General features: G+C 43.9%; 1 protein-coding gene across 5 annotated transcripts in view; it reads left to right on the top strand.

The window, feature by feature from the left end:
* LOC115198648 (GRAM domain-containing protein 4) overlaps nucleotides 1-24,590 on the top strand; it is a 70,215-nt gene that overhangs the window by 21,627 nt on the left and 23,998 nt on the right. The gene's annotated exons all lie outside the window — the stretch shown is intronic.

Genomic DNA, 24,590 nt, shown 5'->3' with positions numbered 1-24,590 from the left:
AATGTTATACAACCATTAGATGTAAGTCTCATCGCTGAGGCTAGTATATTAATCTTAGTATGGTAATATGGCCATATTGTCTCTAATGAGTTTCACAAAATTGTACCAAGCGGACCAGTTCGTAGCTGGATTCTTCACCGATTTAAAAAAAAAAAAAAAAATAATAATAAAATATTTTTTTTTTTTTATACCTTCTCCAGAACATAAATGTCGTTCGGTTCCCCCGTCCTGTGAGTTGGAAGAATTCCTTTGTCTCTCTATGAAACCATTCTGTCTCAAAACTGTGGTCTGTGAGGCAGGACATTCCCTTTGGAATTTACGACCGCCTTCTGACCACAGCAGCCTGGGTAGGGGGAGGTAGGTAGGGGGATGGTGCATAGAAAAGGCCTGGTGCAGAGGGAGGGGGTTCAACTGTGCTCGCTGTACCCAGAGAGAGGGCAACGTCATGACAACACACACACACACACACACACACACACACAAAATAATTAATAAATTAAAAAAATCCAGCGAGGGCACTTTCTCTTTAGAAGGGCAGGTGCGAGGGCACTGGTTGATTCCCATCTACATGTCAGAAGTTTAGTATTTTGGTCCCAGATTCCTAGCACGCAATGACTACATCAAGCTTGGCACTCTACAAACTTGTTGGATGCATATGCAGTTTTTTTTATTGTGTTTCGGATTATGTTGTGTCAAATAGAAATGAATGGTAAATAATAATTTGTGTCATTTCGGAGTCACTTTTTAATTGTAAATAAGAATATATTTCTGAACACTTCTACATTAATGTGGATGCTACCATGTGTCATGTCTTTGGCATCATTAAAGGTGAAGACTGTTATTTTATCAAATCAATTATCTGCAACTATTATGTGATTAAACTAATCATGTAAATGTAATTAACGAGGAAGTCGGCACCACGGAAAATCTTCACATTAAAGTAATTTTCTGAATATAACTCTTCAGATATTTTAATATCTGATCAATTAGTCTTCTATTAATTAATTATTCTTTACCTTACATCAGTCTCATTTCAAACGTCGTAGAATTCTTGATTATCTGCACGAACCCAGCCTAAACCATGAATCATCCATATACCAATTGGCTTAATCATGTATTTACTAACTAATCACAGAAATGCATAAACGAACAGTAGCTATTGGTTACTAACAATGATAGGGAAGATCCCCTAGTGGGCTAAGCCGATATGATGGCTTGGTGGACAAAGGGAAGTGGGTGTGGACTGAGAAAGAAGCGGGAAAGACAAAAGGGATCACTACACACAGTTTAATTATATTAATTGAAATGCTAATCCTTTCTGCATGAACACTCACTCATTTGGGAATAATTGCATTCAATGTATATTTACGCCCATGTGTTGTGATCTTCTGTGTTGGAATCTGGTTCGTCTGCTGGAGAGTTCATCCGAGTCTCTTTGTTTCCCTGAACATCAATCTTTCGGCGGTTGTCGGTATTCTCGTCCCAGGATTACATAATTTCTAGCGGCAGACTAGTATCCAAGATTTGCTCTAAGTCTGTAGGGATCGATAGTCTCAGAGTTGAACTATTTCCAGCCGTGTAGCCAATGCTCTACGTGGTATGGTTAGGAATTCAATAACTATTCGCAATCACAGCGCACGCTGTGGCTTTGCTTAGTCTTGGCACTCAAACCTGTGCCACCTCAGCTTACACCAAGGTATGCGTGGTCTGAAGAGGATTTTCTCAGGAGGGGTTTTTATTTGTAACAATAGAAAAGGCGGTTCCATGACGCCAGATCATGTCTGTGCTCATGGGGCGGGCCAATGACTTAGTTAAGCTTTTAAAGGGAATTACAATTCTCTCACATTAAAGGTTTAACATCACATTTCACAAATAGTTTCATCTTTACTCATTTTATACAATAATTAGATGCAAACCTCATAATGGAGGCACCTGTATAAACAGAGTTAAGGTAATGTGGCTGTATTGTCTTTCATGAGGTCACAAACATGAAACAAAATGGACCAGGTCGTAGCTGGCTTCTCCACCGACCGCTTACACATTCTCGATAAAACATGGATATTGTTCAATTCTCAAAATCTGTGATGTAGTAGAGGTTCCTTTGTTCTACTGTGAAACTCATTGCATGGACAGGGAGTCTCTTTACGGAATTTATGACGTGGGGGTTAATAAGTTGTAAACCTGCCCCCCCCCCCCAACATGGGAGGGGGTTGTTCACATCTCTGCTAGCTAGTTCACTGAAAAGGCTAGCGTCATGACACATGATTACGGATAATCTGTTACATATGCCGGGAGTCAGGAAGCGGGTGCAGTTGGTGAGTTTTTAATATGGAACAGATGCAAAAGAACTAACATGAGAAGTCTACTGAAGGAGAGATGATAACAACATCTAAAGACTGATTAACACAGAGGGCTAAATAAAGGGCAAGTAATCAGGGAAGTGATTAAGTCCAGGTGTGCCTAATGATGAGGCGCAGGTGTGCGTAATGGTTGCCAGGTGTGCGTAATGATGGGTCACCAGGACCTGTGGTTAGTAAACTGGCGATGTGGATGTGACAATCATGAATGAATTGTGAATAATGAGTGACAAAGTTACAGAAGCATAAATATCATACCACCCCCCAATTTTTTTTTAAACCTCCCTGTTATTGGTAATGGTGAGAGGTTAGCATGTTTTGGGGGTATGATCTTATGACACCTTCAAATGGGTGGACTTCAAGATGGCGCCGACGGAGATGGTCGCTTCGAGTTCTTAGGAAACTATACAGTATTATAAAAATAATTCTTACATTGTTACCCAAGGAAATCTTATTACATATAGCCGGGAAGAACTATTGGATATAAGAGCAACGTCAACCAACATTACAACCAGGAATACAACTTTCCCGACGCGGATCCTCTGTTTGGAACCACCACCCAGGACAATGGATCTAATCCCAGTAGCTGACCCAAAACAACGGCGCCGCAGACGGAGCGGCCACCTAGTCAGGCTCCATAGACGTGCACATTGCTCACTGCTCCCGAGTATACTACTCGCCAATGTCCAGTCTCTTGACAACAAGGTAGATGAAATTCGAGCAAGGGTTGCCTTCCAGAGAGACATCAGCTTGTAACATTCTCTGTTTCACAGAAACATGACTCTCTCGGGATATGTTGTCGGAATCGGTTCAGCCACCTGGCTTCTCCATGCATCGTGCTGACAGAGCGAAACTCCTCTCTGGGAAGAGGAAGGGCGGGGGTGTATGCTTCATAACGACTAATGGCGTAATCTTAACAACATACAAGAGCTCAAGTCCTTCTGCTCACCCGACCTAAAATTCCTTACAATCAAATGCCGGCCATTTTACCTACCAAGACAATTCTTATTTTTACCAAACTCAATGTCAACAAAACATAGGTGATCGTGGACTTCAGAAAACAGCAGAGGGAGCACCCCATCCTATCCACATCGAAGGGACAGCAGTGGAGAAGGTGGAAAGTTAGGTTCCTCGGCGTACACATCACGGGCAAACTGAAATGGTCCACCCACACAGTGTGGTGAAGAAGGTGCAACAGCACCTCTTCAACCTCAGGAGGCTGAAGAAATTTGGCTTGTCACCCAAAACCCTGACAGACTTTTACAGATGCACAATCGAGAGCATCCTGTCGGGCTGTCTCACCGCCTGCTATGGCAAACTACCTGCCCTCCATGACACCTACAGCACCCCATGTCACAGTAAGGCCAAAAGGTTCAAGGACAACAATCACCCAAGCCACTGCCTGTTCACACCGCTACCATCCAGAAGACGAGGTCAATACAGGTGCATCAAAGCTGGGACTGAGAGACAGAAGCTGTTTTTCAATCTCAAGGCCATCAGACTGCTCAACTGCGATCACTAACTCAGAGAGGCTGATGACTACATTGAGACCCAATCTCTGGCCACTTTAATAAATAGATTGAGCCACTTTAAACAATGGCACTTTTAAAAAATGCCACTTAAATGTTTACATATCTTATTACTCATATCAAATGTATATACTGTGTTTTATACCATCTACTGCACCTTGCCTATGCCGCTCAGCTTTCGCTCATCCATATACTTATGTACATATTCTCATTCACCCCTTTAGATTTGTGTGTATTAGATAGTTGTTGGGGAATTGTTAGATATTACTGCACTGTCGGAACTAGAAGCACAAGCATTTCGCTACACTTGCATTAACATCTGCTAACCATGTGTATGTAACCAATAACATTTGATTTGACACCTAAAATGCTTTCATTTCTAAATGGTAAAATGGATATGTATGAGAATATCCCTAAATAAAAGGTGACATTCTGCTGATACCAGTTGTAATCTTTTTTTAGCATTTTCTTTTCAATATTCTTTGCTTGCTCGCTTGCTCGCTTGACCTGTGTCGATCGCTTGGCCCGTCGCTCAGGTGGTCTGTGTGTGTGTGTGTGTGTGTGTGTGTGTGTGTGTGTCGGTCTTCTTATCCCCTCGGTTATTGTTCTCTCTGACGTGATAGTTTAATTAATCAGGCGTAGTCCATCACAGCCCTGTAGAGGGTCCTTATGAAGAGCCTGTCACACACACACAGAGATGGATGAGAGACTCAGCATCTAATAACAATACGGTCTCATCACCACTACTCATTTTGACAGATAATATGTCCCGATGAATGTTGTCTACAGAGTTGAGTACCATTGTGTCATTGGTACTTAGCGCTCTCTTTTGTCAGGGTAATTTGCCATTTCAAGTTCACTCTCCTGTTTTGTGTAGGATCTGTATGGAGAGGGAAGGTGGACTGTTGTATAAGAATCTGCATATATACTGGACATACTCATGCATTATTCAACTCTGCTTTGTTATCAATGACAGTCTTCCATAGCTGATGTTTGAGTTAGCGTTTTAGCATGCTATAGAATACTGTCACAACATGGTAGATTTGCCTTGCTGAAGGTCATAATAGAGATGTCAGGCCAGGGACTAAACACATCTACACACTTCATACTGAATGGCAGTAGGTGCCTGTTGTATTTGTGAACTAGAGTGAATCTGTTTCTGGGTAATACAGGTCCTGACCAGGCCCCCCTCTGCTCTCTTTCTCCCGCCCTCTACCCCTCTTTTCCTCCCAGTGTAATTGGACCAGTAGGAGCGGTGAAGCAGGAGAATCCATTGGCAGCTAAATGGACTTTGCTCTGTTCATCCTTGCTTTCTTCTCTGTTAATCGCTGCTTTCTTTTGTGTTCATCTTTGCACAGGTGTGTGTGTGTGTGTGTGTGGGTAGTGGAGCAGGGCGAATTGAGAAAGAGACGGGCATGTGGGGTCTGAGTGGCTGAGATTCGACTGGCTAGTGGTTACAGACTAGCATTGCCTATAGTCCATCTGATCCCCCAGTCTGAACAGCTGAAACAACCTCGAGCTACTAGACAGGCTAATATGCTACTAGAACTCTGAAACAATCTGTATACAATCTGTATAAAGAGATCAATCGAACTTGACCAAAACTATACATTTCGTCTATTGTTTGTGTATTTCATACTATGTTGAGAAAAAAATCTGAGTATAATGCTTGTATGGATGTCAACCCCAGTACATGTTCATGTCATCACCAATAAACTACATTACACTTCAAAACGACTGACTACCACCACCGATTTCTGTATGCTAGCTATGCTACCAGCTTATACGAACAGGAGTTAGCATTTAGCAGTTACTTCTAAACCTGAAAAGGGACAACTTCTAAATGTTATGCTGCGAAAACAGCCGTATGTATGTATGTATGTATGTATGTATGTATGTATGTATGTATGTAGGTAGGTAGGTATAAGATTGGACCGTAGTAGCCACATTGTGGGCCTGTTACAATACGTAAATCATGACAGATGTAATGAATATCCACTTTGGCGCACATTCAACAAATCTGGTATCCTTCTATCCCCCACGGTCTGGGGTCCATTGACATTTTAACCACGTCTATTAGACATGGCAGCATGGATTTGATAGAACCCATGAAGGTTCGTAATACATAATACTGATGAAATGGTTGAGCTTGGCCAACCAAAGTGTGTCCCAAATGGCACCATATTCTCTATGTAGTGCACTACAGTTTACCAGGCCTCATAAGGATCTAGTCAAAAGTAGTGCACTATGTAGGGAATAGGATGCCATTTGGGATGCAGCCGTAATTGACAAGTAGCTTTTGCAGTGCTAGTGCTGGTGCTGTGGTATGTGTGTTACTGTTTGAGGCTAGCCGATTAAAGCGGAAGACGTCTACTCTCTGTCCTATTAGCATATCACCTCTGACTGCGCAGTCACTCACTCCTCTGAAGTCACTCGCTGTAAGCGCTCTACTCATCCCCTGATCTGCCTTTATGGGCTTCTTTCCCATCTACGCCTTTCATGACTTCACTTTTCATCGATTCCCTGTGAGTGCTTCCCCCTCACCCATGGTCTCTCATCACCCGTGATATCTGCAGCAGAGGTTGCAGGTATGACAGAGTAGAGTAGTCTCTGGAGGTTGCAGGAAGGCATTGTGGTCTTCATCAGTACCTGGATGATAATCCAAGCCCACGTTTGTTTGGGCCAGGGCCCAAAAGTTGTGCACTATGTAGGGAATAGGTTGCAATTTGGAATGCATACAGTGTCTCTATGTGAGATGGCGAGCCAGTGAGGAAACAACTGGCTTGTCTGTGTTGTGGTGATCCTGTTTGTTCTCGTGTTGCCGGATCATCTTTATCACATTAGTTGACTATCAATAGTCAATCACTACTTTCGTTTCAGTTCTACAGGGACCATTGTAGCCAGTGCTGTTGTAGGACTAACCCGAGTCATTGACACAGTGTAGGTTTGTTCAGTGCACAATTTGGATGCTCTTGAACTAAGGTGCACTATGCTACTACTTAGACACCATTGAGCTTGAAGTTGTGCAGAGGCATGTGCTGTATGTGTGAACAGTTCAACAATTCTCAATGTATTCACCGCTGTTTGTTTCGACAATTAACTTTAATCAGATTGAGAAAGAGAGGGACAGCGGAGTTCATTATTCAAGGTTTTATTTAACCAGGTAAGTCAATTGAGAACCAAAACCAGTGAACAGGGCAACACACAACACTACTAAAAAGAAATAAAACGCTATACAGAGGAAAGGTACATTCATCAAATATACAACGATAAGAAATGTATAGTGGGTCCAAGGCAACACAGCAGGGCTCCCGAGTGGCGCAGCGGTCTAAGGCACTGCATCTCAGTGCTAAAGGCGTCACTACAGACCCTGGTTCGATTCCGGGCTATATCACAACCGGCCTTGATCGGGTGTCCCATAGGGGCACCGCACACTTGACCCAGCGTCGTCCGGGTTAGAGGGTTTGGCCGGAGTAGGCCGTCATTGTAAATAAGAATTTGTTCTTAACCTTTCTAGGGTATGTGGGACGAAATCGTCCCACCTACTCAACAGCCAGTGGAATCCCGTGGCGCGATATTCAAATACCTTAGAAATACTATTACTTCAATTTCTCAAACATGACTATTTTACACCATTTTAAAAGACAAGACTCTCGTTAATCTAACCACACTGTCCGATTTCAAAAAGGCTTTACAACGAAAGCAAAACATTAGATTGTCAGAGTACCCAGCCAGAAATAATCAGACACCCATTTTTTCAAGCTAGCATATAATGTCACATAAACCAAAACCACAGCTAAATGCAGCACTAACCTTTGATGATCTTCATCAGATGACACTCCTAGGACATTATGTTATACAATACATGCATGTTTTGTTCAATCAAGTTCATATTTATATCAAAAACCAGCTTTTTACATTAGCATGTGACGTTCAGAACTAGCATATCCACCGCAAACTTCCGGTGAATTTACTAAATTACTCACGATAAACGTTCACAAAAAACATAACAATTATTTTAAGAATTATAGATACAGAACTCGTTTATGCAATCGCGGTGTCAGATTTTGCAATATTCTGAGTAGATAGCTCGCCATCACGGGCTAGCTATTTTGACACCCAAGTTTGGCACTCGCCAAACTCAGATTTACTATAAGAAAAATTGGATTATCTTTGCTGTTCTTCGTTAGAATGCACTCCCAGGACTTCTACTTCATCCACAAATGTTGTTTTGGTTCAAAATAATCCATAGTTATGTTCAAATATCCTCTGTTTTGTTCTTGCGTTCAAGACACTATCCGAACGGTGACGCGCGGACGCGTATCGTGACAAATTTCAAAATATTCCATTACCGTACTTCGAAGCATGTCAAACGCTGTTTAAAATAAATTTTTATGCGATTTTTCTCGTAAAAAAGCGATAATATTCCGACCGGGAAACCCTGTTTCCGTTCAAAGACTCAAAATCTAAAATGGACTCTTCACGTGCACGCGTGTCTCATTGTTCTCAGATCGACCACTTACCAAATGCGCTACTGTTTTTCAGCCATGGGCTGCAAAGTCATCATTCAACGTTCTGGCGCCTTCTGGGAGCCTATGGGAGCCTTACGAAGTGTCACGTTACAGCAGAGATCCTCAGTTTTCAATAAAGAGAGTGTAGAAGGCCAAGAAATGGTCAGAGAAGGCACTTCCTGTACAGAATCTTCTCAGGTTTTTGCCTGCCATATGAGTTCTGTTATACTCACAGACACCATTCAAACAGTTTTCGAACCTTTAGGGTGTTTTCTATCCAAATCAAACAATTATATGCATATTCTAGTTTCTGGGCAGTAGTAATAACCAGATTAAATCGGGTACGTTTTTTATCCGGATGTGAAAATACTGCCCCCTACCCTAGAGAGGTTAACTGACTTGCCTAGTTAAATAATAAAAGACAATGATCAGCAGGTACATTGATCAGATAGCAGTTCAGTTAATGTTTTTGAAGGAGTGTAGTGGGATGAATGTGTCAAGTTTGAGGGTCTTTTGCGGCTCGTTTCAGTCATTGGCGGAGGAAAACTGTAATGAATGATGGCCAACGGAAGTGCAGGCTTTGGGAATGACCATTGTGACACATCTACCAGAGCGCAGGTTGCTATTGGTAGTGGAGATGTTGAGGAGTGACTTAAATAAATTGGTACCAGTGGCTCTGACATATGTAACGAGGGCCAGTGATGTGTGTTGTAGGGACCACTGGTAACAAAGCGGATAGCAGTGTGATAAATTACATCTAGTTTGAGGAAGGTTTTGGGGCAAGCCTGTAAAACCACATTGCCAATTGGCTGGATTGTGTGCTTGGCAAAGTGGGTGAAGGATGTTTTTGTCGCAGTACAAATCCCGAATTGGTTCTAACTTTCGACTGAAGGTGGGTGATGTGTGTATGGAATGAGAGTGAGCAGTCCAGCCATATACCAAGGTATGTGTCGACATACTCTAGCTCTGACCCATTGGTGGTGAGAATGTTAAGAGGGCATGCAGGTTGAGTTAGGTTCTGGTTGAAGAGCGTTCTTATAGGTTTTTTTGGTATTAAAGAGTAGGTGAAGGTCAGAGAAGGCACGCTGGATGTTAAAGCTATGTTGTGGGGTGGTCAGCACAATGTTCAGGGAGGGGCCAGTTATGTACAGGATAGTGTTGTCGTCGGCATAAAGGTGGATGAGGGAGTTTCCAGCAGCATGCGCAACATTGTTAATATAAACAGAGTAGTGGTTGGGACAGCAGGCCCTCGGATTTGAAACGTTATAGTAGTTTTCAAACCAGGCTAGACAATTTTCTGAGAACCCTAGATAGATGAGTCTATTGAGCAGCATGCAGTCCCTAACCGATTCCAAAGCTTTAGCCAGATCAATAAAAATACGCAAAATACTCGTTGTCAAAAGCAGACATGTTTTAGAACCTTCAGTTTTGCACCCATGGCCAGTTTTGAAGCCAGGCTGCATCGCAGAAAGAACACTGTGGGACTCCAGTTGGCTGGTTAAAGATTACTTGGTTGTGTGAAGGAACTCGGTCCATACCATTGCTAGGCTAATCTAAAGCCTATATTATAGCATACTTAGGCTAAAGCCCATACCATACACAAACTATATTTAAATTTTAGTCATTTAGCAGACGCTCTTACGCAGACCGAGTTACAGGAGCAATTAGGGTTAAGTGCCTTGCTCAAGGGCACATCGACAGATTTCTCACCTAGTCGAACAAGCAACATTTTGGTTACTGTCCCAACCGCTAGGCTACCTGCCACCCTGCCCTACCAGCCTCTCTGCCTCCTATATCACAGGAGAGCCCAAATGGCTTAGGTGTGGCTATGGAACAGTATTAGCCTTGTGTTATAAGTCAGTAAAGAAACTCTGAATAGAATAACAGACCATAGCTAGGCCAAAGCCCATACCAGACCATAGCTAGACTACAGGAAGGTTCAAGACCCTATTATGGAACTGACCTAGAGGGTGTCTATTGAGCATGTAACAGTATTAGCCCTGTGTGCTAATGGTTGATAAGCACTGTAGCTGATAAGTCAATAAGAAATACGTGTGAGGTAACTATGTGAATAGGATCAGATGTCTACTAGGCCACTAGATCTTTTTGGTAAATAGGAAAATGTAGAAAAGAGAAGTGGAACACTCCGGGGCTCAGTTGCAATACATGTAATATATACCAAGTATAGTTTTGATAGCTATGCTGCCTTTATCAGATTTTCATCTGATAGGGGCTGAGACATTGTTGGAGGCACAAACTGTGTTTTGTGCTTACTAGTCGATTTAAGACGATCATAGCAGGTAGGTGGGTTGGTTAATTCTTGTACCTCCCTGTTCGGCATATTCCGCTTCTGCACAGTCATTGGTTTGGTTTCCACTGCTGCAGCCTGTTATGTGTGGTTGTCGGGGGTGTGTCAGTACTTCGTGACTGCGTTCTGCAGGCAGATACCTCTTTAAGCATAAACTACTGCAGATATCAAGACATTACACAATGGATGTTTAAGTTATATAAGGAGTTTAGCTCAATACATAAAACATTAGGCAGCAGCAAACTAGCAGCATCCTCCTGCAGCCGTATGTCTTATCTCCAGCTATTTACAGTGGCATGCATCTCCCTGGTTGTCAGCAGGCTAATACTGTAATAATGCTGCTAAGGACACACAGCAGTTAAACTATATTCAGTAAGTTATATGAATGATGATAACATGGGCATATACCATCAGTAATCAAGTGGTTTAATTTATATAGAATATAATTGTAGTTCTTTCAGTCAACTCAGATCTCATTGGGTCATTGGTTAAGCCTTATTCAAGCAGGTCAAACAGGCCAATATTTATAACACCCTGCGATGCCGTGGTTTCTTCATTCTTTGCCTCTTCACAAGTCTATTTGGTTACTGGCTCGTTAAGCAGCTTTCTTCAGAAAACTAGCTCTTAACTGTTCATTTCGGTGTGGATTTGATATTTCACTTGGATCACCATTCGCTGTTGCGAAAGCACCAGCTACCCTTCCTGGGGATGCCACCCACCACGGAGCTTTGAGTGGCTTCTTTTCTATTTTCAGGAATTCTGTTAACTTCAGCTTCACTTTACCGATTTTGAAGTGAGCTTGTTAGGAGCGCTTTTTGTAGTCGGCTAGCTACAGTTCACCTGTTGCCTGGCCTACACGCAATTAGCATTGATAGCTCGCTAGCCCCTGCTTTAGCATCTCGCCTATAGCAGGTTTCCACAAGTTTTGGCTACTTTTATCTGTGGTCTCTAGCTCACCATTTGGTGGCTAATGGCACTACAGGTGTTTTAGCTGTCAACCCCCATTCAGTTTGTCTGGCAGTTTTTTTTCTTAGTGTTACATCACCATTTGAAGCACCATGCCTTTTTAAATTATCCTGTAAAAGATGACTGAGCTGTGTTTCTACCTCGAGTTACTTGGTTTACAAACTGAGTCACTACTCATTATCTGACGCGATGGCTAGCTAACATCCTTGTTAGCTCTACTTTCACTACACCGAAAGTATAAAGACTGCATTTATTTCCCACCAGCCTGGTAAATAAAGCTGTCTGTTTCTGCTTACCTGGCTCAAGCTCACGTTACCCCGCGTCTCTCACAACTTTGCGTTGTAGAAGCAGGGTGTTGAGTAGCTAACTATCTAGCCTCACGATTATTCCATTTGCTTTCGTCCGTGTTATTTAAAAAAAAATGTACCTCCCCAATTTCGTGGTATCCAATTGGTAGTTAGTCTTGTCCCATTGCTGCAACTCCCATACGGACTCGGGAAAGACAAAGGTCGAGAGCCGTGCGTCCTCCAAACATGACCTCACCAAGCCGCACTGCTGCATGACACAATTCCCACTTAACCCGGAAGCCAGCCGCACCAATGTGTCGGAGGAAACACCGATACAACTGGCGACCGTGTCAGCGTGCATGCGCCTGGCCCGCCACAGGAGTCACTCGATGGGACAAGGATATCCCAGCCGGCCAAGCCCTCCCCTAACCCAGACCATGCTAGACCAATTGTGCGCTGCCTCATGGGTCTCCCGGTCACAGCCGGCTGTGACACAGCCTGGATTCGAACCAGGATCTGGAGTGACACAGCTAGCACTGCCTTAGAGCGCTGCGCCACTCGGGAGGCCCCGTCAAAACGAGTTGTCGACAGGCTTACCAGCCGAGTTGTCGACAACTCGGCTGGTAAGCCTGTCGACAACTCGGCTGGTAAGCCTGTCGACAACTCGTTTTGACGGGGCCTCCCGAGTGGCGCAGCGCTCTAAGGCAGTTAGGGTTAGGGTTAGGGTTAGGGTTAGGGTTACACTGAGCACGTGACAGACGTGACAGAGTCTGGAGACACCGTGGAGAACGTTCTGCTGCCTGCAACATCCTCCAGCATGACCGGTTTGGCGGTGGGTCAGTCATGGTGTGGGGTGGCTTTTCTTTGGGGGGCCGCACAGCCCTCCATGTGCTCGCCAGAGGTAGCCTGACTGCCATTAGGTACCGAGATGAGATCCTCAGACCCCTTGTCAGACCATATGCTGGTGCGGTTGGCCCTGGGTTCCTCCTAATGCAAGACAATGCTAGACCTCATGTGGCTGGAGTGTGTCAGCAGTTCCTGCAAGAGGAAGGCATTGATGCTATGGACTGGCCCGGCCGTTCCCCAGACCGGAATCCAATTGAGCACATCTGGGACATCATGTCTCGCTCCATCCACCAATGCCACGTTGCACCACAGACTGTCCAGGAGTTGGCGGATGCTTTAGTCCAGGTCTGGGAGGAGATCCCTCAGGAGACCATCCGCCACCTCATCAGGAGCATGCCGAGGCATTGTAGGGAGGTCATACAGGCACGTGGAGGCCACACACACTACTGAGCCTCATTTTGACTTGTTTTAAGGACATTACATCAAAGTTGGATCAGCCTGTAGTGTGGTTTTCCACTTTAATTTTGAGTGTGACTCCAAATCCAGACCTCCATGGGTTGATAAATTGGATTTCCATTGATTCTTTTTGTGTGATTTTGTTCTCAGCACATTCAACTATGTAAAGAAAAAAGTATTTAATAAGATTATTTCATTCATTCAGATCTAGGATGTGTTATTTTAGTGTTCCCTTTATTTTTTTGAGCTGTGTGTGTGTGTGTGTGTGTGTGTGTGTGTGTGTGTGTGTATAAATAATAATAATAATAATTATTATTATTATTATGTATGCATTCACTACTGTAAGTCGCTCTGGATAAGAGTGTCTGCTAAATGACTAAAATGTCGTAAATATATACCTCGCAATTATTTTCGAATGAGCGGCTGTTCGTGTGCAAAGGATTAGCATTTCAATGAATATAATTATCAACAGTGTGTAGTGAATCCATTTTGTCTTTCCCGCTCTCTGTCCCCACCCCTTTCCATTGTCTACCAAGCCGTCATACCGGTTTAGCCCAATAGGGACTTAACACAATGCATTAATAGTAACCAATAACTATATTGTTTATGTATTTCTGTGATTTGGTTAGTTAGGATTAATTATTCATTTAATATGTGTATATCGCTGATTCATAATGGAGACTAGGGTTTGAGCAGATATCCAAGGGTTTGCGACATTCAGAAATGAGACTGAGATAATAATGATATTAATGTAAGACTAATCGATAAGATATGAACATTCGGGAAATAGAAACTCTAAACATTTTCCCGTAGTGCCCCGACTTCCTAGTTAAAGTTTACATGATTTAGTTTAATCACGGATTAATAATTACACATAGAGAATTGATTTGATAATAAGTCTTCACATTTTAATGATGGTCACAGACACGACACTAGCAAAGCTTGCCCTGTCAATTGTGGGCATGATTCCTATCGGCCCACTTGTTGACCATGCTAGCTGTGTGCAATGCACTTAGCTTGGCCCTGGTGTCATTTAAATGTTGAGTACAGTACATGCGCACATCCATTAGTCCACAACGCTTGGAGAATGTGTTTACTTCTGAACAATGTTTCCTTTATTATCACCATTTCCTGCCATAATGTTCCTGTCATAACCTTGTTTAGTTCTAAACTGTGTGTCTATCTAACCCAGTGGGAAGTAGGGCAGCTAGAGGAGAATATTGATCAGTCACAAACAGAACTAACTGTTCCACAGCCTAAATGCATACAGTATAGGGAAAAAACGTAATCTTCCCCCCTCTGGTTCTGTATGGAATGCAGTTGGGTTGTGTCAGGACAGCAGAGAAATCAACAGTAGCATGGTGACATCAGGGTCACAGTAGGGTAGAGTTGGGGTCAATAGTGCAGTGTCCTTGTGACCTGTAGGGTCTGTGTTGATGTTAAACAGATGGACCCTGTGTGTGTATGAGTACATGGGCTTTCCATGTCTGCCGGGGTTAATAGATCAGCCAATCACAATCTCTCTGAATGTCCCCACCTACCGATGGTCAAATCAGCTTTCATGTGCGTTTTAAACTGAAGACTACATATACAGTACATAACACTGCCATGTGTTTTACATTTTTTTTTATTGATGTGTACATGTATGTATGCATAGCGCCGTCTTGCACTAACTACTGATCCTCGTCAGTCGTTGGTGTGGTAAGTACTGTACAGAATGTGAACAATGAACAACAGTGCACCAGCAGCAGGTCTCTGTGTGTGTGAATGGACCTATTGTTCTGCTGGTGTAATCTCATGCAGTTCTTTTCTTTCTCCTGGCTCTTTAAGCCTAGATGAGAGGGAATGTATTTATCTGCTTGCATACACACTGGACACTGCCTCGGACTAGTACAGGGGTCCTGAGGTTCTGTAGGGAAAGACAGCATGGGAGGGGAGTGGTGTATGGCTCCAACGTACTTGGTTGGTTGGTAGATTCCAGGCTGTTTTAGGGACTCTACAAGGCTCCATCTCTAACTCTGCAGACTGCAAAGTCTCTTGTATTTATGCTATAGGATCCAACTGTGACCAGCTCAAAGCAGACCAGACCCACATTCCCTCATCTCCTCTGGAGTTTTGATCAGCTGTGAGGTTGTTTGTTTGGTACACCATGTACTGACCTGTTGCTGTTTGAAGCTAGGCTATAAACTTGACACCTAGACAGGCTGACTGGGAACTGTATTTGAGTGCAGGGAGATTCTGAGTTGATTCGGGTCAGGTCCGTTAGCCAGTAACCTTCCACTGAATCCTGACTTCAGCAAAGTGGGACTAGGTTGTTTGGGCCTGTATCAGAGTGCTGGCGGGTATTTTCTTAGGTGTAGCGAGTTAGGTCGCTTCTGGTTTTGGTCAATACCATAGCCCGGTTGGAGAGTGGGATCCTGCGGTGTCAGTCAATATCCTAGCTCAGCAGGGTGCTGGCTGTGTATGTGAGGTGAGCGTGTTGGTTCAGTGGGTCGGGGGGGAGGGGTTCGGGGGGGTCAGAGGAGATGGAGGACTGCAGCGGCCTAGATTAAATCTCGCAAGAGCAACCTCAGTAAGTTAACATGACCTATCTGTTTATAATACCTCTGTCTCCCTCAACGTCAGTAGGTTCATATGACCCATTTGTCTGTCTCGATGGCCCCAGAATATTTTACCAGGGAGTACAGTGACGCCTCTTGCACTGAAATGCAGTGCCTTAGACCGCTGCGCCCCCCCCGAGCGAGCCCCACAAATATACTTGACTCTAAAGAATAATCTCAGCTAAAGCCCAACATATTTTTACATTTTATTTTTAACTTGTTTCAGGCCCACAAGGAAGGGGTGGAATGGGGAGGGTGGATGTAAAAGCATCCTCGGTTGATGAGCAACCTTAGATGTTTAGGGCAGGCAGGCCCAGTGTCGGGTCCACCTCGATGACCTGCTGACGGGATGAAGAGTGACAGTGTAACTTGCTCTGCCTGATTACTCCAGTGCATTCAATACCCATTACACAAGCATGGGGAGAGGGACGGAGGCCTTTGTTACATTACCCAGCATGCTTCTCTCTTATTACCTAGCCTGCCTCTCTGTCCTGTCAGCTGGTGTCTAATAGGGTTACAGGCATTCTCTGGCACTTAGCACGAGGTCACAACTAAGCTACTTATACCACGCAGGGCTCTAGTCGAGACTAACTTTTTCCACGGGTGGCACTGGTGCAACTACCTTTCAGTTGATGGTCACAGCACATGATTTGGTCGCACAAATTTTTTACCAGACCGGTGTCCCTTAACGTCGGCTCTGGGATTCTATCCAGCAACCTTTCGGTTACTGTCCCAACGTTCTTAACCGTTACGCTACCTGCCGACCCTATAGTGACCTACCCTCCATCCACACATACTGAACAAAAATATAAACTGAACATGTAAAGTGTTGGTCTCATGTTTCATGAGCTGAAATTAAAGATCCCAGAAATGTTCCATACGCACAAAAAAGTTATCTCTCAAATTTGGTGCGGAAGTGTGTTTACGTCCCTGTTATTGAGCATTTCTCCTTTTGCCAAGATAATCCATACACCTGACCGGTGTGGCATATCAAGAAGCTGATTAAACGGCATGTGCTGGGGACAATAAGGCCACTCTAAAATGTGCATTTTTGTCACAACACAATGCCACAGATGTCTCACATTTTGAGGGAGTGTGCAATTGGCATGCTGACTGCAGGAATGTCCACCAGAGCTGTTGTCAGAGAATGTAATGTTAATTTCTCTACCATAAGCTGGCTCCAATACTGTTTTAGAGAATTTGGCAGTATGGCCAACCTGCCTTACAACTGCAGACCTCGTGTAACCATGCCAGCCCAGGACCTGTGGGGTTGTCTGAGACCAGCCACCCGGACAGCTGATGAAACTGTGGGTTTGCACAACCGAAGAATTTATGCACAAACTGTCAATCGTCTCAGGGAAGCTCATCTGCGTGCTCGTTGTCCTAACCAGGGTATTGACCTGACTGCAGTCGGCGTCATAACCGACTTCAGTGGCAAAATGTTCACCTTCAATGGCCACTGGCATGCTGGAGAAGTGTGCTCTTCACAGATAAAGTTTAAAATGTGCTGGGCAGAGTGCTTGTATCGCATTGTGTGGGCAAGTGGTTTGCTGATGTGAATAGAGAGCCCCATGGTGGGGTTATGGTATAGGCAGGCATAAGCTACAGACAATGAATGCAATTGCATTTTTATCGATGGCAATTTGAATGCCGTGATGAGATTCTGAGGCCCATTGTTGTGCCATTCATCCGCCGCCATCACCTCATGTTTCAGCATGATAATGCACGGCCCCATGTTGCAAGGATCTGTACACAATTCCTGAAGCTGAACATTTCCTAGTTATTCCATGGCCTGCATACCCACCAGACATGTCACCCGCTGAGCATGTTTGGGATGCTCTGGGTTAACATGTACAACAGCGTGCTCCAGTTCCCACCAATGTCCAGCAACTTCGCATGGCCATTGAAGAGGAGTGGGACAACATTCCACAGGCTACAATCAACAGCCTGATCAACTCTGTGAAGGAAATGTGTCACGCTGCATGAGGCAAATGGTGGTCACAACAGATGCTGACTGCTTTTCTGATCCATGCCCCTACGTTTTGTTTTCAGGTATCTGTGACCAACAGATCCTTAGTATCTGTATTCCTAGTCATTTCAATTGACTGATTTTCCTTATATGAACTAACTCTGTAAAATTGTTGCAATTGTGCCTTTTTATATTTTTGTAATGTGACAATCATATTTCCATTGTGAAATCTTCGCTCTATCTCAAAGGGTATTATTGTTTGAGGGATAACTGGTAGAAACGAGAGTGATGGAGAGACAGTGATGGAGAGAGAGAAGAGTGACACTGCGGTAGTATAAATCTCCTATGGTAGATAATTAAGGATATGGTGGTAGAGGAAACTGAATTATACATGTAGCCCTACAGGTGGGAGTAGCTGCTCTCTTTTTCTCTCTCAATCTCTTTCGTTCTTTGTCAACCTTTCTCTGTCCCCCCCCCCCCTTCTCTTCTCTCAACACACTCACCGGGTGGACATCTACTGATCGGTTTACTTACTTTTTCCCCCCTCATCCTCTGATTTGTTCTGTTTGATTTTTGACCCCTAGTGTCGCAGTGCTGTTTTGGGATCTGAGTGAGACTTGTCACCTGGCTATCTAATCACACTGTACAGGCTAGCATGATTGCTATGTAAGCTTGCTTCAGTACATAGTCGAATCAGAATAAGATGGTATGTTGTTAGTAGCAGCATGTGTTTTTGGAGCAGCACTATTAACGTTTAGGAGAAAGACTGATCGAAGGCTGTGGAGTGAAGTAATACCAATATCCATATGGGGGGAGGGGGTGCGCATTAATTTGTATGTAGCTTATAGCATGAAATCAACCACTGAGTTATGATGTGTGTGTGTGTGTGTGACAGGACATCATACTGTAGTAGTTGTATGGAGACGAGTTGTGATGTGGGCAGTCATTTATTTTTTATTTTATTTTATTTCACCTTTATTTAACCAGGTAGGCAAGTTGAGAACAAGTTCTCATTTACAATTGCGACCTGGCCAAGATAAAGCAAAGCAGTTCGACAACATACAACAACACAGAGTTACACATGGAGTAAACAACATGCAGTCAATAATACAGTAGAAAAAAATAAGACTATATACAATGTGAGCAAATGATGTGAGATAAGGGAAGTAAAGGCAAAAAAATGCCATGGTGGCAAAGTAAATAGAGTATAGCAAGAAAAACACTGGAATGGTAGATTTGTAGTTTGAAGAAAGTTCAAAGTTCAAATCTAAATAATATGGTGCAAAGGAGCAAAAACAAATAAAATAAATAAATACAGTAGGGGAAGAGGTAGTAGTTTGGGCTAAATTATAGATGGGCTATGTGCAGTGATCTGTGAGCTGCTCTGACAGCTGGTGCTTAAAGCTAGTGAGGGAGATAAGTGTTTCCAGTTTCAGAGATTTTTGTAGTTCGTTCCAGTCATTGGCAGCAGAGAACTGGAAGGAGAGACGACCAAAGGAGGAGTTGGCTTTAGGGGTGACCAGAGATATATACCTGCTGGAGCGCGTGCTACAGGTGGGTGCTGCTATGGTGACCAGTGAGCGGAGATAAGGGGGGACTTTACCTAGCAGGGTCTTGTAGATGACCTGGAGCCAATGTGTTTGGCGACAATTATGAAGTGAAGGCCAGCCAACGAGAGCATACAGGTCGCAGTGGTGGGTTGTATATGGGGCTTTGGTGACAAAACGGATGGCACTGTGATAGACTGCATCCAGCTTGTTGAGTAGGGTATTGGAGGCTATTTTGTAAATGACATCGCCGAAGTCGAGGATTGGTAGGATGGTCAGTTTTACTAGGGTATGTTTGGCAGCATGAGTGAAGGATGCTTTGTTGCGAAATAGGAAGCCAATTCTAGATTTCACTTTGGATTGGAGATGATTGATGTGAGTCTGGAAGGAGAGTTTACAGTCTAACCAGACACCTAGAATTTGTGGACAACTACAAATACCTAAGTTAGAACCGTCCAGAGAAGTTATGCTGGATGGGCGGGCAGGTGCAGGCAGTGATCGGTTGAAGAGCATGCATTTAGTTTTACTTGTGTTTAGGAGCAGTTGGAGACCACGGAAGGAGAGTTGAATGGCATTGAAGCTCGTCTGGAGGGTTGTTAACACAGTGTCCAAAGAAGGGCCAGAAGTATACAGAATGGTGTCGTCTGCGTAGAGGTGGATCAGAGATTCACCAGCAGCAAGAGCGACATCATTTATGTATACAGAGAAAAGAGTTGGCCCAAGAATTGAACCCTGTGGTACCCCCATAATGGTACCCCCATAATGGATGTTAGTTCCACAGGCTGTTGAGCTGTGTTTCTTTACTGTAATTGACATTCCCATAGAAAATAAGTACCGTGAGCCTACGCACAACAGACAGTGGTGTAGTGAAGGGTAAACCACTGTTTCTACACCTTTTTTTGTTTTGCTTTTACCCACCTTTTGCGCAAAAAATTGCATTGAAAATATGGGGAGCGTTACTTCACTCAGCGCGAATGCCGATCAGCGTTTGACCACCTATTTTTATCACTGATATTAATTTTCACAAAATTCACCTCAGCATTGATCTACAGTATGGCAGTGTTTACCCTACCATTCCTTACCATTTGTATAAGGGCGGTGGATCCCCTCACTTAGCTCTGTTGCTCCCGAACAAAGAGTATGGCTTCTATTGTTTTCAACTGACAACTCTGATACCAGATGGCTCATCTGCTCCTCTAGTCCTTTTTTTTATATATATTTTTTATATTGCAAATTGATTGTGGCTTCTATCAATGTATTTGTCTGTGTAATTTCCAATCCCCCATATTTTATATATATTTTTATTTCTATGTGTGTGTGTGTGTGTGTGTGTGTGTGTATAATTTTTTTTTTTTTTTTTTTGAGCTATATATATATATATATATAGCTCAAAAAATAAAGGGAACAGTTAAACACAATGTAACTCCAAGTCAATCACACTTCTGTGAAATCAAACTGTCCACTTAGGAAGCAACACTGATTGACAATACATATCACATGCTGTTGTGCAAATGGAATAGACAACAGGTGGAAATTATAGGCAATAAGCAAGACACCCCCAATAAAGGAGTGGTTCTGCAGGTGGGGACCACAGACCACTTCTCAGTTCCTATGCTTCCTGGCTGATGTTTTGGTCACTTTTGAATGCTGGCGGTGCTTTTACTCTAGTGGTAGCATGAGACGGAGTCTACAACCCACACAAGTGGCTAAGGTATTGCAGCTCATCCAGGATGGCACATCAATGCGAGCTGTGGCAAGAAGGTTTGCTGTGTCTGTCAGCGTAGTGTCCAGAGCATGGAGGCGCTATCAGGAGACAGGCCAGTACATCAGGAGACGTGGAGGAGGCCGTAGGAGGGCAACAACCCAGCAGCAGGACCGCTACCTCCGCCTTTGTGCAAGTAGGAGCAGGAGAAGCACTGCCAGAGCCCTGCAAAATGACCTCCAGCAGGCCACAAATGTGCATGTGTCTGCTCAAACGGTCAGAAACATGGTATGAGGTGGTATGAGGGCCCGACGTCCACAGGTGGGGGTTGTGCTTACAGCCCAACACTGTGCGGGACGTTTGGCATTTGCCAGAGAACACCAAGATTGGCAAATTCGCCACTGGTGCCCTGTGCTCTTCACAGATGAAAGCAGGTTCACACTGAGCACGTGACAGACGTGACAGTCTGGAGACGCCGTGGAGAACGTTCTGCTGCCTGCAACATCCTCCAGCATGACCGGTTTGGCGGTGGATCAGTCATGGTGTGGGGTGGCATTTCTTTGGGGGGCCGCACAGCCCTCCATGTGCTCGCCAGAGGTAGCCTGACTGCCATTATGTACCGAGATGAGATCCTCAGACCCCTTGTGAGACCATATGCTGGTGAGGTTGGCCCTGGGTTCCTCCTAATGCAAGACAATGCTAGACCTCATGTGGCTGGAGTGTGTCAGCAGTTCCTGCAAGAGGAAGGCATTGATGCTATGGACTGGCCCGCCCGTTCCCCAGACCTGAATCCAATTGAGCACATCTGGGACATCATGTCTCGCTCCATCCACCAATGCCACGTTGCACCACAGACTGTCCAGGAGTTGGCGGATGCTTTAGTCCAGGTCTGGGAGGAGATCCCTCAGGAGACCATCCGCCACCTCGTCAGGAGCATGCCCAGGTGTTGTAGGGAGGTCATACAGGCACGTGGAGGCCACACACTACTGAGCCTCATTTTGACTTGTTTTAAGGACATTACATCAAAGTTGGATCAGCCTGTAGTGTGGTTTTCCACTTTAATTTTGAGTGTGACGCCAAATCCAGACCTCCATGGGTTGATAAATTGGATTTCCATTGATTATTTTTGTGTGATTTTGTTGTCAGCACATTCAACTATGTAAAGAAAAAAGTATTTAATAAGATTTCTTTCATTCAGATCTAGGATGTGGTGTTTAAGTGTTCCCATTTATTTTTTTGAGCAGTGTATATATATCTCACACACACACACACACACACTACCGTTAAAAAGTTTGGGGTCACTTAGAAATGTCTTTATTTTCCATGAAAATATACATGAAATGAGTTTCAAAATGAATAGGAAATATAGTCAAGAGGTTGACAAGGTTATAATGATTTTTAATTGAAACAATTGTGTCCTTCGAACTTTGCTTTTGTCAAAGAATCCTCCATTTGCAGCAATTACAGCCTTACAGACCTTTGGCATTCTAGTTGTCAATTTGTTGAGGTAATCTGAAGAGATTCACCCTATGCTTCCTGAAGCACCTCCCACAAGTTGGCTTGATGGGCACTTCTTACATACCATGCGGTCAAGCTGCTCCCACAACAACTCGAAAGCGTTGCGATCCGGTGACTGTGCTGGCCACTCCATTATAGACAGAATACCAGCTGACTGCTTCTTCCCTAAATAGTTATTGCATAGTTTGGAGCTGGGCTTTGGGTCATTGTCCTGTTGTAGGAGGAAATTGGCTCCAATTTAAGTGCCGTCCACAGGGCATGGCGTTGCAAAATGGAGTGATAGCCTTCCTCCTTCAAGATCCCTTTTACCCTGAAAAAATCTCCCACTTGACCCCCACCAAAGCACCCCTGGACCATCACATTGCCTCCACCATGCTTGACAGAGGGTGTCATGCACTCCTCCAGCATCTTCATTTTTTCTGCGTCTCACAAATGTTCTTTGTGATCCGAACACCTCAAACTTTGATGTCTGTCCATAACACTTTTTTCCAATCTTCCTCTGTCCAGTGTAATTTTGTATAATTTAAATTGAAAAACTCTTATGTTTTTGAATCCGGCGTCATTTTGTGTTCATGTTCATTAACCATGTGCCTCCAGTCTGTGAGAGGAGCTGCCCTCTCTCTTACAGTATTCATGAGAACCTGTGGTTGTGTGTGCAGGGACAAAAGGTGAGCAGGAACACAGGGCTGAGCTCCGGCATGGGGCTGAGAGGAGGCATGGTCTGCCCAGTCACCCGATGACACCCGACACTACTGCAGTCAGCCAGGCGAGGAGAGAGGAGGAGGGAAAGTGGTCAGTAAGAAAAGAAAAGAAGAGGATGAGAGAGACAAAGAAAAAGTGAGGAAACGAGAAAGAAACAGGACGTTAGTGAAACAATTACCAGAGTCTCCTCTCGTCTGTCAGGTGTGTATTGACTAGTGACCAGCCTCTTAGCACCTCGATCACTCTGTAACCTCAGTGGCTCTGCTCAGGGTACAGGGCAGAGCAGTGAAAGGAGCCAAGTGGGACAATGTAAGAGGATCACGATCTTATCCCGTGATTATCATTCTGTACTGCAGTCTGCAGGGGTTGAAATATTATCACAGCTCTGAAGCTACCAGAATAACACAGTTATTATTCTGAAATGGCCCCTTGTAAAGATGTGACAATGTGATCCTGATCATCTCAAAGTTTTTGGGTTTTCATTTTTTAAAAATTCCCAAATTTTGAACAAAGACAAATAGATTCCAGAATACAATTTACATATGTGTCAGTATGTGCATTAACAAAGGGGGTAAATAAATCTGATGATGATGATCATCAGATTTTATTGGTCACATGCAGATGTTAATGCGAGTGTAGCGAAATGCTTGTGCTTCTAGTTCCGACTATGCAGTAATATCTAACAAATTCACAAAGACTACCTTATACACACACGTAAAGGGATGAATATGTACATATAGATGTATGGGTGAGCGATGGCGTGCGCCATAGACAAGATGCCGTAGATGGTATAGAATACAGTATATACATATGAGATGAGTAATGTAGGATATGTAAGCATTATTAAAGTGCCGTTATTTAAAGTGACTAGTGATACCTTTAAGTCCATTTATTTAAGTTGCCAGAGATTTGAGTCTGTTGGCAGCAGCCTCTATGTTAGTGATGGCTGTTTAACAGTGTGGGTGGACCATTTCAATTTGTCCGTGATGTGTACGCCGAGGAACTTAACTTTACACCTTCTCCACTACTGTCCAGTCGATTAGGGGGGGGCTCACCCTGCTGTTTCCTGTAGTCCACGATCATCTCCTTTTTGTTGACGTTGAGTAAGAGGTTATTTTCCTGACACCACACTCCGAGGGCCCTCACCTCCTCCCTGTAGGCCGTCTCGTCATTGTTGGTAATCAGGCCTACCACTGTTTTGTCGTCTGAAAACTTGATGATCGAGCTGGAAGCGTGCATGGCCACACAGTCATGGGTGAACGGGGATTACAGGAGAGGGCTGAGAATGCACC

The sequence above is a fragment of the Salmo trutta genome, chromosome 8, assembly GCF_901001165.1.
Source record: "Salmo trutta chromosome 8, fSalTru1.1, whole genome shotgun sequence".
NCBI classification, from domain to species: Eukaryota; Metazoa; Chordata; class Actinopteri; order Salmoniformes; family Salmonidae; genus Salmo; species Salmo trutta.
This window is presented reverse-complemented; position numbering and strand designations above follow the sequence as displayed.